We start from the raw sequence: 13,405 nt of genomic DNA, 5'->3' as shown, positions 1-13,405 counted from the left end.
ATCCACCTTATGCTGAAGTTTTATGTCTTCATTACCCATGGCCTTTATGGCCTTCTTGAAGGTCTGGACAAACCTTTCAGCCAATCCATTGGTGGCGGGATGGTATGGGGCGGACGTGTAGTGCTTAACCCCATTGTTTTTTAAGAACTTCCTGAATTCTTCGGACACAAATTGCGGTCCATTATCAGAACAGATCTGTTCAGGCAGCCCATTCCTGGCAAATATGGTCCTTAATACTGTGATGGTTTTTTCCGTGGTGGTGGGGGACATCTTTATTACCTCCGGCCACTTGGAGTGTGCATCAACCGCGATTAAGAACATTGAATCCATAAATGGACCAGCAAAGTCGATGTGCACCCTTTGCCATGGAGATGAGGGCCACTCCCATGGATGTAGAGGGGCTTGTGGTGGAGCGTTTTGGACCTTCTGGCATCCTAGGCAGCTCTTGGTCATTTCTTCAATGTCTCCATCGATACCTGGCCACCATACAAACACCCTGGCTAGGTTCTTCATTTTCACTCCACCCAGATGCCCCTCGTGAAGCTCCTTTAGCACTTTATCCTGGAGTTTGGGTGGAATCACCACTCTGGATCCACACATCAAGGTTCCTCGGCACACTGACAGCTGTTCTCTTCTTTGCGAGAATGCTGGCAACAATGGTTCACCATGTGCTGGCCATCCCTTCACTGTTAAATCGTAGACTCGTGAGAGAGTCGGGTCATTTCTAGTTTCCCTTTCAATGGCAGAATTTGTTACTGGTAGACATTCGACTATGGTAGAGTGGAAAATCTCCACTGGGTCTACGGTAGGTGCCTCTTCTACCGTTGGCAACGGTAGGCGTGATAAACCGTCAGCATTCCCATGCTGTTTTGATCCTTTGTATTCTATGTTATATTGGTGTGCCCCTAGAAAAAGGGACCACCTCTGTAGCCTTTGCGCTGTCATAATGGGAACACCCTTTTTAGGGTTGAATATGGAGATGAGGGGTTGATGGTCAGTCAACAAGGTAAATTTTTGTCCGTGTAGGTAATGGTTGAATTTCTTCACACCCCTTACCAGGCCCCATACCATACCATACCTATCGATTTGGGCATAGTTACGCTCAGCTGAGTTCAATGAGCGTGACGCAAAAGCTATCGGCCGTTCCGAGCCATCAGGGAATTTATGCGATAATACCGCTCCTATGCCATAAGGGGATGCATCGCACGCCAATCTAATTGGCAGTGATGGGTTGTAATGAGCCAAACCTTCTTTGGACGTGATTAAGTCTTTGCATTTATGGAAGGCACGTTTAGAGTCTTCGCTCCATTTCCAAATTACTCCTGTCTGTAGCAGTTCATTAAGAGGGTGCAGAAGAGTTGATAAGTTCGGTAAAAATTTATGATAGTAATTTATCAATCCCAGGAACGACCTTAATTGTGAAACATTTTCAGGTGCTGAGGCTTTTATGACTGCTTCAATTTTTTCAGGTGACTTATGCAACCCTTCCTTATTAATTATGTGGCCACAATGTGATATTTGATTCTGGAAAAATTCGCACTTGGCGCGATTTGCTCTTAGGCCCCGTTCTCTCAGCCTAGTGAGCACCTGCTCCAAATTGGCAAGGTGCTCGTTGTCATTTTCTCCTGTTACAAGGATGTCGTCTAGGTAGCATTGAGTCCCCGGAATCCCTTGGAGGACTTGCTCCATAACTCTTTGCCAGATAGCTAGAGCGGATGCTACTCCGAAAACCAGTCGATTGTACTGGTACAGGCCTTTGTGTGTATTTATCGTGAGATACTTTTTAGAGGCCTCTTCAACCTCCATCTGTAGATATGCCTGTGCCAAGTCAATTTTGGTGAAACGTTTCCCTCCGGATAGTGAGGCAAAAATATCTTCTATCCTCAGAAGAGGATACTGTACCGTGTGAAGGACCGGGTTTACAGTCACCTTGAAGTCTCCACAGATGCGAATTTTTCTCTGTTTTTCAGATTCATCATTATTCAACGTTTTCTTCATGACTGGGACGATGGGTGTTGCCCACTCGCTCCAATCTATTTTGGATAATACGCCTGCCTTTTCCAAATTCTCCAGCTCTGCCTCGACTGCTGGACGAATTGCGTATGGCACCGGTCTTGCCTTAAAAAACTTGGGAAATGCCGCATCTTCCACTTTTATTGAGGCGGTGATGCCTTTCAAGGTTCCTAATTTCTCTTGAAACACTTCTTTGGCGTTGGCCAAGATGTCTTTTAATCGTTCAGGTATGACGTCATCATCATTTTTTTCCTTACTGGTCACCGTCAGTGCCTGAATGGAGTGCCAGTCTAAACATATTTTCCTGATCCATTCACGTCCCAACAGCGGTGGACCACCATCTTGTAGAACGTATAAATATAACTTTTGTATTTCCTTGCCGTTGTATACAACAGGCACCCTTATTTTTCCTTTGGGGTTTACTTTCTGCCCCGTATATGTTTTCAAGATAATGGATGTGTCTTTTAAAGGTATATGCGGAAATAGCCGCTCGTAATCCCGTCGATTTATGATGGTCAGAGCTGATCCTGTATCTAGCTCCATTTTAACTGGGGACCCTGCTATCGTGAGGGTAACCCAAATGGTCTGGTAATCATCTTTGGCAATTACATTATGTAATTTGAGACAGCTTAGTCTCTTGTTTTCGGAGTCGCTATCGCTCTTCTGGTCTTCGGAGCTACTGTCCGTCATCATTTGTACCTTTCTGTACTGTTCTTTATTGATTTTTTTTTTCCTGTCCGTGGATTTTTTTTGTCCAGATCGGCATACCCGTGCAATGTGTCCAATCTTTCCGCATTGCCTGCATGCTTTGTCCTTGAACCAGCAGTCCCTCTGGTCATGGGTGGATCTGCCACAGCGATAACATCTCTCAAAACCCTGTGTCATTTCATGGGTGCCGAAGTCCTGTGTCTTTTGTTGTATCTCTGCAGCTCCTCTTGCAGCTGCTTCGTATGATACAGCCATACTGAAAGCCTTGTCCAGTGTTAAATCTTTCTCAGAAAGCAGCCTTTTCTGTGTTCCTTCACTTAGGAGACCGCAGACGAATTTGTCTCGAAGATAATCTGCTAGTCCTGCCCCGAATTGGCAGTGCTTTGATAGGTTTCTTAATTCGGTGAGGTAATCAGCATTACTTTCATTCTTGTGTTGATTCCTCTTGAAGAAGTTGAATCGTTCCGCTATCAGCAGTGGTGTTGGGTTTAAGTGCACCTGTCGGGTATCAACAATTTCCTTAAAATTCTTGTCCTTTGGTTTGGCTGGAGTGATTAAGTTTTGTAACAGCCCGTATGTCTTTGCGCTCATTAGATTTAGAAGTACTGACGCTTTTTTTATCATTTTCTATTCCATTTGTGGTGCAATATACCTCCACTCTTTCCACATATGTGGTCCAATCCTCTATATCGTTATCAAAAGCATCAATATTGCCAGCCTTAGGCATCCTAGAAAAAAAATGGCGCTTCCCGCGCTTTTCTTTCTTTTCTGCAGAAAAGATATGGCGCTTCCCGCACTACCCCGCCGCTGCTGCCGGTGAAAACGCTGTTTTCCGTGGTTTTTAAAAAAAAAATTATTTACAGGTGGAGACTCGCTCCCGCCAGACTCTCTCTGCTAGGTCTGAACGCCGACCTGCTTGCAGCGCCGGCCGTCTCCCGAGTGCTCCCTCCCCGTCTGTTACTGCTTGCCTGCGCCTTCGCTGCTTGGCCTCGCTGCAGAGCCAGCCACTGGAGCCCCAGCCCGACACCCAGGAAGGATTATTGCAGTACCTGCCACCAGCTCAGCTAGCTGGTGAAACTACAGCTTTTTCTTTTTCTTGCTTTTCTTCGACTTTGGACGTCTGAGGAATCGATGTCCTTGAGGTGCTGCCGAATTGCAGGTAAGTCCGTTTCCAATTCGTCACCACTGTTGTGTCCGTGTGTTAATAGAGACACTGAAGACAGTAGTTGGTTTCACAGGTGTTTACTGAACACATTCTGGAGGGGAACTAACTGATACAACACAATATACAGGCTTATATAGCCCGAGTGGCCATTACCGGCATTACAGTACACAGGGGGCTCTTAAAGGCACATACACTACAGATTGAGGTGTTATTCTGTAGCTGAACAGAACCTGTGACACTTTGGCTGCTAAACTCCCTTCTGCACTTTTTTTCATCATCTCCTTAAATGTTTGTACGGCTCTCTCCGCAAGTCCATTCGAGGACGGATGATATGGAGCCGAGGTCACCTGCACTATGCCATTTTTTCTCAAGAACTCTTTTGTCTCTGTACTCACAAAACAAGTGGCATTGTCACTCACCACGCTCTCCGGTAGCCCTTGATTACTGAAGCTCCAAAGCAGGCAGTCTATAGTAATAGTGGCGGAAGCAGAATTTACAGGATAAACATCCATCCATTTGGAATGTGCATCAATGATTATGAGGAACATCTTCCCCATGAATGGTCCCTCATAATCTAAGTGCAATCTTCTCCATGGTTTATCTGGCCACTCCCAGGGGTGGACAGGAGCCGCTGCTGGTGCCTTCCGGTGTTCCTGACAAGTGCTGCATGTCTTGACTAGATTTTCTATCTCCTCATCTAGCTTTGGCCACCACAAGTAACTCCTAGCCAAGGCTTTCATACGCGAGACCCCAGGATGACACTGATGTAATTGCTCTAGGATAGACTTTCCTGCTGGCTGTGGAATAATCACTCGTGCTCCCCACAACACGCAACCATCCTACACACTCAGCTCTGTTTTCCTGACACTGTAGGGTGTGAAGTCAGCCCCTTCCGGATGCTGTGGCCATCCCTCCACCACATATTCTCGAACTCTAGACAGTACTAGATCTTTACCTGTCCATGTTCTTACTTGCTCTGCAGTCACAAGTGCCGTGTCAGTGTCCTCCAACATCAAAACTCTGTCCTCTGGAGCTGCACAGATAGGTGCACCTGGCAGTGGAAGATGGCTCAAAGCGTCTGCGTTCCCATGGTACTTGCCCGCCTTGTAGACGATGACATACTCATATGCCCTCAACGTCACTGCCCACCTCTGGATCCGGGGTGCCACCATCTGTGGAACTGCTTTCATTTCATTGAAAAGAGAGAGAAGAGGTTTATGATCGGTGCATATGATGAACTTCCTGCCATATATGTACTTGTGGAACCTCTGTAACCCAAACATTACTGCTAACCCCTCTTTGTCTAACTGGGAATAGTTTTTTTCTGCTGGTGTTAGAGTTCGGGACATAAACCCTATTGGTCTTTCAGTTCCATCTTCCATGCAGTGTGAAAGAACTGCCCCCACCCAGTAAGGTGAAGCATCACAAGAGAGAATGATGTCTTTCTCTGCAATGTAGTGAACCAGCACATCCGACGACAGCATCAGTTTCTTGGACTGTTCAAATGAAACCCCCTGCTCCTCTCCCCACTGCCACTGTGCCTCTGTGTTGCACAGTTACCTTAGCTGTACCTAATGTCGCTACTCATTCACCTGTATATGTTTTAAGATGCAGGGAGCAAGGCTTTAACTCTGGAACTTTTGCACGGTTCCACAATTTTGAGTACTCTGCCTTGTTCATTATGGTCATGCCGCACCCTGTATCCACTTCAAAGTTCACCTTAGAGTCGTTTACTGTCAGTTGCAATGTGATAGGAGCCACTTTTGGAATGTTCTCTAACATGCTATACATTATGAACATATCCTCTTCTTCCTCAGCTTCCCCACTGATGTGGTGTGCTCCATGTTTTTTCACTTCTCTCCCTTGGTTTTGCTGTCCTCCCCCTTTTGGTTTGGATTCCTCCACAGGTGATTTCGCCCTGCAAGCTCGTTTTATGTGTCCTTGTTTCCCACACTTGTAGCACTTTTCCTCCAGAAACTGGCATTCACTCGCCAGGTGATCACCCTTGCATCTATAACGTGCCTTCACATGCTCACGTTGTGGTTTCTGACGCATGTTCAACTTGTGTACAACAACCTGACCTGCAACTTACGTAGCATTAGCCCTGTCTGAACCCTGTATTTCTTTTACATCTCGGTTCGCTGTCTCTATGGCTTGAGCAAATTCCAATGCTTTTTCATAAGTAAGCCCAGTCTCGGATAATAATCTGCACTGCATTCGGTCGTCCATTATTCCGCAAACTAGCCTATCTCTCAGCATTTCCTTCAGGTTGTTCCCATAATTGCAATCTTGTGCTAATTTATGCAACACCGCTACATAGTCCATTACACTCTCTTCCTCTTTCCTGTTCCTTGAATTAAACTTGAACCGCTGTACAATCTCACTTGGCTTAGGGCTGAAATGTTCTTTTAGCAAGGCCACTAATTCAACAAATGATTTGTCTCCAGGCTTTTCAGGACTGAGCAGATTCTTCATCAAACTGTAGGTTTGGCTTCCCACTGAACTAAGCAGAATGGCTTTCCTTTTTCCGGCATCATTTATTACATTTGCCTCGAAAAAATAACCCAACACTTCACAGTATTCCTCCCAGGTTTGTGCTTGACTATCAAAAGCGGAAACCGTTCCTACCGTGGCAGCCATGCTCTCTTCCAGCTGGTAGCTAACCATAGCTCGTAATTTTGTTGTTTAAACGTCCTGGCAGACTTTTCTTCTTTATTCAGGGTCCTTTAGTTTTCTCGTCGCCAAATGTGATAAATCCATGTAGTGAGACAAGGACTCGAAGAGGCGAGGTATTAGGATTAATAAAAGTACTTTATTAAACGACTGCAAAACAACCAGGCAGGCTTGCATCCAAGCATTGCACCTTTGCTGACCTTGACAGGAAGCAAACCTCTGACCTTAACAGGAAGCAAACCTCTGACCTTAGCAGCAGCATTGGCTACAGCACCACCTGGTGGATAACCTTAATCATAACATCCCAGCTTACTATACAGTCCTTACAGATGCCTTCAGGCCAATGGCAACTCAGCATGTGATCACATGTGAATATAATAGGTCTTCCTTACAGATGCCTGCGGGCCAACGATAAATCAATATGCAAATGTTACAATGTTGACATTTAAAAATTGCTATGATCCAGGTAAAGGAAGCCATGCTGATATTAATATATTTATAATAGTTCCTCCTTTTCACTAGTTTGATATCCGGTTGAACGAGATTGTTCATTACCTCAGCATCCTATTCAACCCCAAGCTGAGCTTTCGACCTTCATCACAGTAAGTAAATAAATAAAGTCTAGAGATGGCAGGGCAGGCTATGTGTCGGGACTGTAGTATGTGGGAGTTTGTGGAGAGCGAGACTGTCCCGGATTCCCACATCTGCAGGAAATGTCTCTGCCTTCAGTCACTCCGGCTCCGAGTCACTGAGCTGGAGTGCGAGTCAGACACACTCTGAAACATAAGGGAGGGGGAGGAATTTCTGGATAGTTTTATCAAGAAAACAGTCACAGCCCAGAGGAAAGCACAGTTTCCAGAAAGGGAGGGTGCGGCTGTTAGGGAGCCAGATAGCGAAGACTTAGGAGAGTTTGAGAAGGAGGTCTCACAGACACTGGTCCTGTCTAACAGATACAATGTACTCGCTACCTGTGAGGACAAGGAGAAAGACTGGGGAGGACAGCCACAATGCAGACCAAGGCACCATGGCTCAGAAGGCTGTCCAAGGGGGGAAGAGCAGAATAGAAGTGTGGTAGCGGTAGCCTCCGACCGCAAATTCAGGGCCATTAAAAAATTACATTGCTTCAGTATTTACCAGGGAAACAGAGCAGGTGGAAATGACATTGGATAATGAGGTTAGTAATGAGATAACTGCATTTAAAAGAAAAGGAGGAGAAATATTAAATAAACTAATCAAACTCAAAGAGGATAAAACCCCTGGTCCGGACGGATTACATCCGTGAATTTTAAAAGAATCCATGGAAGAGATAGCAGAGGCATTACTACACATATTTAATAATTTGTTGGAACAAAGGACTGGCAGATAGCTAATGTAATACCTATATTTAAGAAGGAAGAACATAAGAACATAAGAAATAAAAGCAGGAGTGGGCCATATGGCCCCTCGAGCTTGCTCCGCCATTCAATAAGATCATGGCTGATCATTGACCTCAGCTCCACTTTCTAGCCCGATCTCCATATCCCTTGATTCCCCTAGAGTCCAAAAATCTATCTATCTCAGCCATGAATATACTCAAAGACTCAGCATTCACAACCCACTGGGGCAGAGAATTCCAAAGATTCACAATCCTCTGAGTAAAGAAATTCCTCCTCATCTCAGTCTTAAATGGCCGACCCCTTATCCTGAGACTATGCCCCCTAGTTCTAGACACTCCAGCCAGGGGAAACAACCTCTCAGCATCTACCCTGTCAATCCCCTTCAGAATCTTGTATGTTTCAATGGGATCACCTCTCATTCTTCTAAACTCCAGAGAGTATAGGCCCATTCTACACAATCTCTCATCATAGGACAGCCCTCTCATCCCAGCAATCAATCTAGTGAACCTTTGTTGCACCACCTCCAAGGCAAGTGTATCCTTCCTTACATAAGGAGACCAGAACTGTGCGCAATACTCCAGGTGTGGTTCCTCCAAGGCCCTGTACAATTGTAGCAAGATTTCCTTACTCTTATACTCCAACCCCCTTACAATAAAGGCCAACATGCCACTTGCCTTCCTTATTGCTTGCTGTACCTGCATGCTAGCTTTCGGTGTTTCTTGCACGAGGACACCCAAATCTCTCTGAACACCAACATTTGAAAGCTTCTCACCATTTAAAAAATATTCCTAGCAAATTGAATAACCTCATATTATACTCCATCTGCCACCTTACTGCCCACTCACTTAGTCTATCTATATCCCTTTGCAGACTCTTAAGGCTAAAAATTGAGTAGCGCCCCAACTTCGCCGGGGCACTACTTTTAACGCCCCGGAAAAATTAGCGCCCCCGCGCTGGAAGTTGAGTGGTTGCGCCCCAAGAGGGAAGCGGGGCGCAACTGGAAGCCACTGGACTTACTTCCATCTCCGGAACATCGTCCAGCTCCATCCCTGCCTCAGCCCACCTTCCACTGAAACCCTCATCCATACCTTTGTCACCTCAGACTTGACTTTTCCATTCCTCTCCTGGTCAGCCTCAATGAACTTCAGCTCATCCAAATCAAATGCTGTTCCACCATCACTCCTGTCCTTGCTGGCCTATATTATATCCTAGCCCCCCAACAACTCAAATTTAAAATTCTTATCCTTGTGTATAAATACTTGCATGGTCTTGCCCCTTCCTGTCTTTTAAAATGGAGACATTACTGGATCAGGGACCAATGTAGGTCATAACGGCACAGAAGGAGGCCATTCGGCCCATTGAGTCGGTGCCGGCTCTCTGTAGAGCAATCCAGTCAGTCCCATTCCCCCGCTCTATCCCCGTAGCCCTGCAAGTTTATTTCCCTCAAGTGCCTATCCAGTCTCCCCTTGAAAACATTGAGTGTCTCCGCTTCCACCACTTCCATTGGCAGCGAGTTCCAGGTCCTCACCACTCGCTGCGTTAAAAAGTTTTTCCTCACGTCCCCCCTTTATCTCTTGCCAATAACCTTAAATCTGTGTCCCCTAGTCCTTGTACCATCAATTAGTGGGAACAGCCTTTCCCCGTCTAGCCTATCCAAACCTGTCATAATCTTGTACACCTCTCTGAAATCACCCCTCAACTTCCTTTGCTCTAATGAAAACAAATCCAGCTTCTCCAGCCTGTCCTTGTAGCCAAGATCCCCCATCCCCGGAACCATTCTGGTAAACCTTCTCTGCACCCTCCCAAGGGCCTTTACATCCTTCTTAAAGTTTGGTGACCAGAACTGGACACAATACTCCAGTTGTGGCCTAACCAGCACTTTATAAAGGCTCAGCATAACTTCTCTACTTTTGTCCTCAATGGGCTCAATTTTAACTCAGCCATCAGGCAGGCTTTGAGGTGTGTGGGGGATTATAATCGCAAAACCTGGGGGTCGGGACCTCCGCACCCCCCACCTGGTTCCTGACACCTAGCCATTTTAACCCAGGTGTATCATATGGTCCCGAATCAGTCCCGCCTGCAACAGGCGGGACTGGTCTCAGCACTAATTGGCCTTTATAATCCCATTTTAACAGGCCCTTGCCTGTTTAACCCTTTTCCCACGTAAAACATGCCTGGTGGGGATCACGCCTGTGAAACCTGGCGTGAGTACTATTGGCTTGCTGACTATACGCTGCAGGTCAACCATTAAAGAGGAGATTTGATCAGTCATCATTTGCAGGTGGCAGGACTTTGTTGTCTCAGGCCTGGGGCAAATTTTACCAGGCTTAACCACACCTGTGGAAGGTTGGAGCCTCGCACACTTCTCCAGTGTGACCTCCTGCGAGACCCCTCTCACCACCCTCACTCAGCGCTTCCTCAACTGAGGCATCTACCAGAAGCATGCGAGGCCTTTTTTCCCTTCCCTTCTTGGCATTAGAGGACCTCCAGCACCAGGCGCGCCAGCAGCAGAACCAGGAACAACAGCAGCACCAGCAACAGCAGTAGCAGCAGCAGCATGAGTAGGAGTGACAGGCTGCTGCTCACCCACCTGAGGCAGCACAGGTCAGAAGGGGCCAGCGCATGAAAGCCCGTCGGCGCAGGAGATACCCCCCAAACAGAGTCTACAGACACAGGGTCAGCTACCTCAGCATGACTGAGCAGCAGTGCCAAAGGCGGCTCTGACTTTCGCGACAGGTAGTGACTGACATCTGCGCAATAATACAGCAAGACCTGCTGCCCAGAAGACCAGGTGGACACTCCTTACCAGTGAACATCAAAGTCACCACCGCACTCAACTTTTTTGCCTCAGGCTCATTCCAGGGATCAGCAGCAGACATCAGCGGCATCTCCCAGTCGGCCGCACACACTTGCATCACGCAGTTAACCGATGCCCTCTTTGCCCTCGCGCACAATCACATCCATTTCACCAGGGATTGCGCAAATGTGACGGCGCGAGCGGTTGGATTAGCTCATCTGGCAGACTTTCCAAGGGTGCAGGGCATCATTGACTGCACACATGTGGCCCTTAGGGCACCCCATCGCAATCCAGGTATTTTTGTCAACCGCAAGGGCTTCCACTCCCTTAACGTTCAGCTGGTGTGTGACCACAAGAAGGAGATTTTGCATGTTTGTGCCAAGTACCCTGACAGTTGCCATGACTCCTTCATACTGCGCCAGTCTAGTGTGCCTCCGCTATTTAGTCCGCCAGACCAACTTCACGGATGGCTGCTTGTAGACAAGGGCTATCCCCTGAGGACTTGGCTAATGATGCCATTGAGGAGGCCAGCCAACGAAGCTGAGGAGTGCTACAACTCCAGCCACATTTCCACTGGATCCATAATCGAGCAAACCATCGGCTTACTGAAGATGCGCTTCAGATGCCTGGATAGATCAGGTGGAGCCTTACAATACTCATCAGCCAGGGTCTCCAGAATCGTCGTGGTTTGCTGTGCACTCCACAACATGGCACAGCGTCGTGGCTTGCAGATTCCTGAGGACCAAGTGGCTCCTCACATACCCTCCTCAGGTGATGATGATGATGATGATGATGAGGAGGAGGAGGGCGAGAACGAGCATCCTGCAGAGGCCCATCAACCAGCGGCAGCATTACGCGAGAACATTGCTGCCCGGGATGCAAGGAATGCACTCATCCTGGCCAGATTTGCTTAGCCTAGTAAATCAAACTCCTTTGCCTCGCAGCTTCTTACCTGAGCATCGACAATGGCCAAACCCTGCGGATTCCAAGCTATTTGACCAGCATCCTGACAACTGCAAGTAATCCTAAGCCCTCAATGTGAAAGCCCCATTCGCGAAATGACACACGCCAGAACTGCAGCAGTTGCCATCAGAATTTTTATGCAAAACAAACAACTGATGGCATTTTTACAAAATAAAGAACATTTCACCCAAGTGACTACCCTTGTGACTATTTGTGCTTTATTTTCCTCTTACGCGTGCTCCTACGTAGTGGTTCCCCTGTGGCTTCAGCAGATGTGGAGGCCCCTTGCTCACTTTCCTGCTGCTTCTGTCTCGACACCTTTGGCAGGCGTCCTCTGGGGTGGCGAGCCTGTGAGGGCTCATCAACAGTCTGCTGCTCCTGCAGCTGTGCAGGAGTTGAGACGTCTATCTCCGTTGGGTGTGGACTCCGGCGGTGCTCTGACCAAGGGCTCTGCAGTGGCATGGAAGTGTGAGCGCTTGGAGAGGAGCCCCCACTTCCTTGAGGTTTGCCACCAACCTCCCTCTCATGGGTCAGGTCCCCCTCAGTGCCTGCAAGTGGCTTGAGAGCACCTTGCTGCACATCAAGGGGGCCATGGGGAGCCGTATCTGCAATGGCAGTCCTACTCAGAAGGTCTGGTTTCTCTGTTCAATAGATACCCATCGCTACTCATGAGATGTCATTCTATTCTGAACACTCACCATGTTTTCCATACCCTGGCGACTAATCTCCTCCATGGCCGTAGCCCTCCTCTCCTCTACCGCAGCCCTCCTCTCCTCTACCGGAGCCATCCTCTCCTCTACAGCAGCCAGCCTTACCACGGAGGCAGCAATCATTTCCGTGTTGATGCGTTCATGCGCCACTGACTCCACAAAGGCTGTACTCATGTTCGCTATGGACAACTCCATTCACTTCACATTCGCAGCGAACCTGGAGACAAAACCTGCCAGAGACTCCTGCATCTGTGCATGGAGTTGCAGCACCTCTGATCTGACAGATGGACCCAGAGGCAGAGGGTTGACATGCAGCTGAGCTGAGCTGGCAGAGTCCTGCGCCCACCGACGAGGACTCTCCACTGCTGTCCCTGTCTCCACAATCGGCTGATGCTCACTTGTGAGCTGTGATACACCAGGTGACAACTCTACTCTATGTCCCGAAGGTCCCACCGAGGTGTGAGTGTCTGCGCTGGTGCTGGGTGCGCTTATTTCTGCTGATGCTGCGCCCTCAGAGGTTGCAGATTCCTCTGAGGAGTCTGGCATCTCAGGCTCTTCCTCCTGCACACTGGGGATGGGGGCCCTCGATGGTCCTGTGGGAGAGTCAAGGAAAAAGTTGCATTTTGCAGATGATCATAAGTCCATATGATGTAGCTTCAGAATCATTATCAGCGACTCATGCAATGCCAATGAGAGAGATGGAAAACTACTCTGTCACCAGCTTGCGGGGATGCACCTGTCTGTCCTTCCCCAACTTCCGCATCTCTGTCAGCCCCGACAATCTCCAGGACGGCTTCCTCCCAGGGGGTGAGCTGGGCTAATGAGGGTGGCCCTCCTCCTGTCCTGGCTCGCTCTCTCCTGTTGTGAGCTCTCTTTTCCTGCAATGAGGGAGACAAGTGGAGATTGCGTGAGAATGAAGGAGTGAGTGCAGAGATTGCATAGCATAGATACTTAGAAGGAGACAAAGATGGAGTGAGGTTGCAAGACCAAGAGCCCTCCC

This window comes from Somniosus microcephalus, chromosome 7, assembly GCF_052327205.1.
Source record: "Somniosus microcephalus isolate GS21.2 chromosome 7, FLI_Smic_1.0, whole genome shotgun sequence".
Lineage (NCBI taxonomy): Eukaryota > Metazoa > Chordata > Chondrichthyes > Squaliformes > Somniosidae > Somniosus > Somniosus microcephalus.
This window is presented reverse-complemented; position numbering follows the sequence as displayed.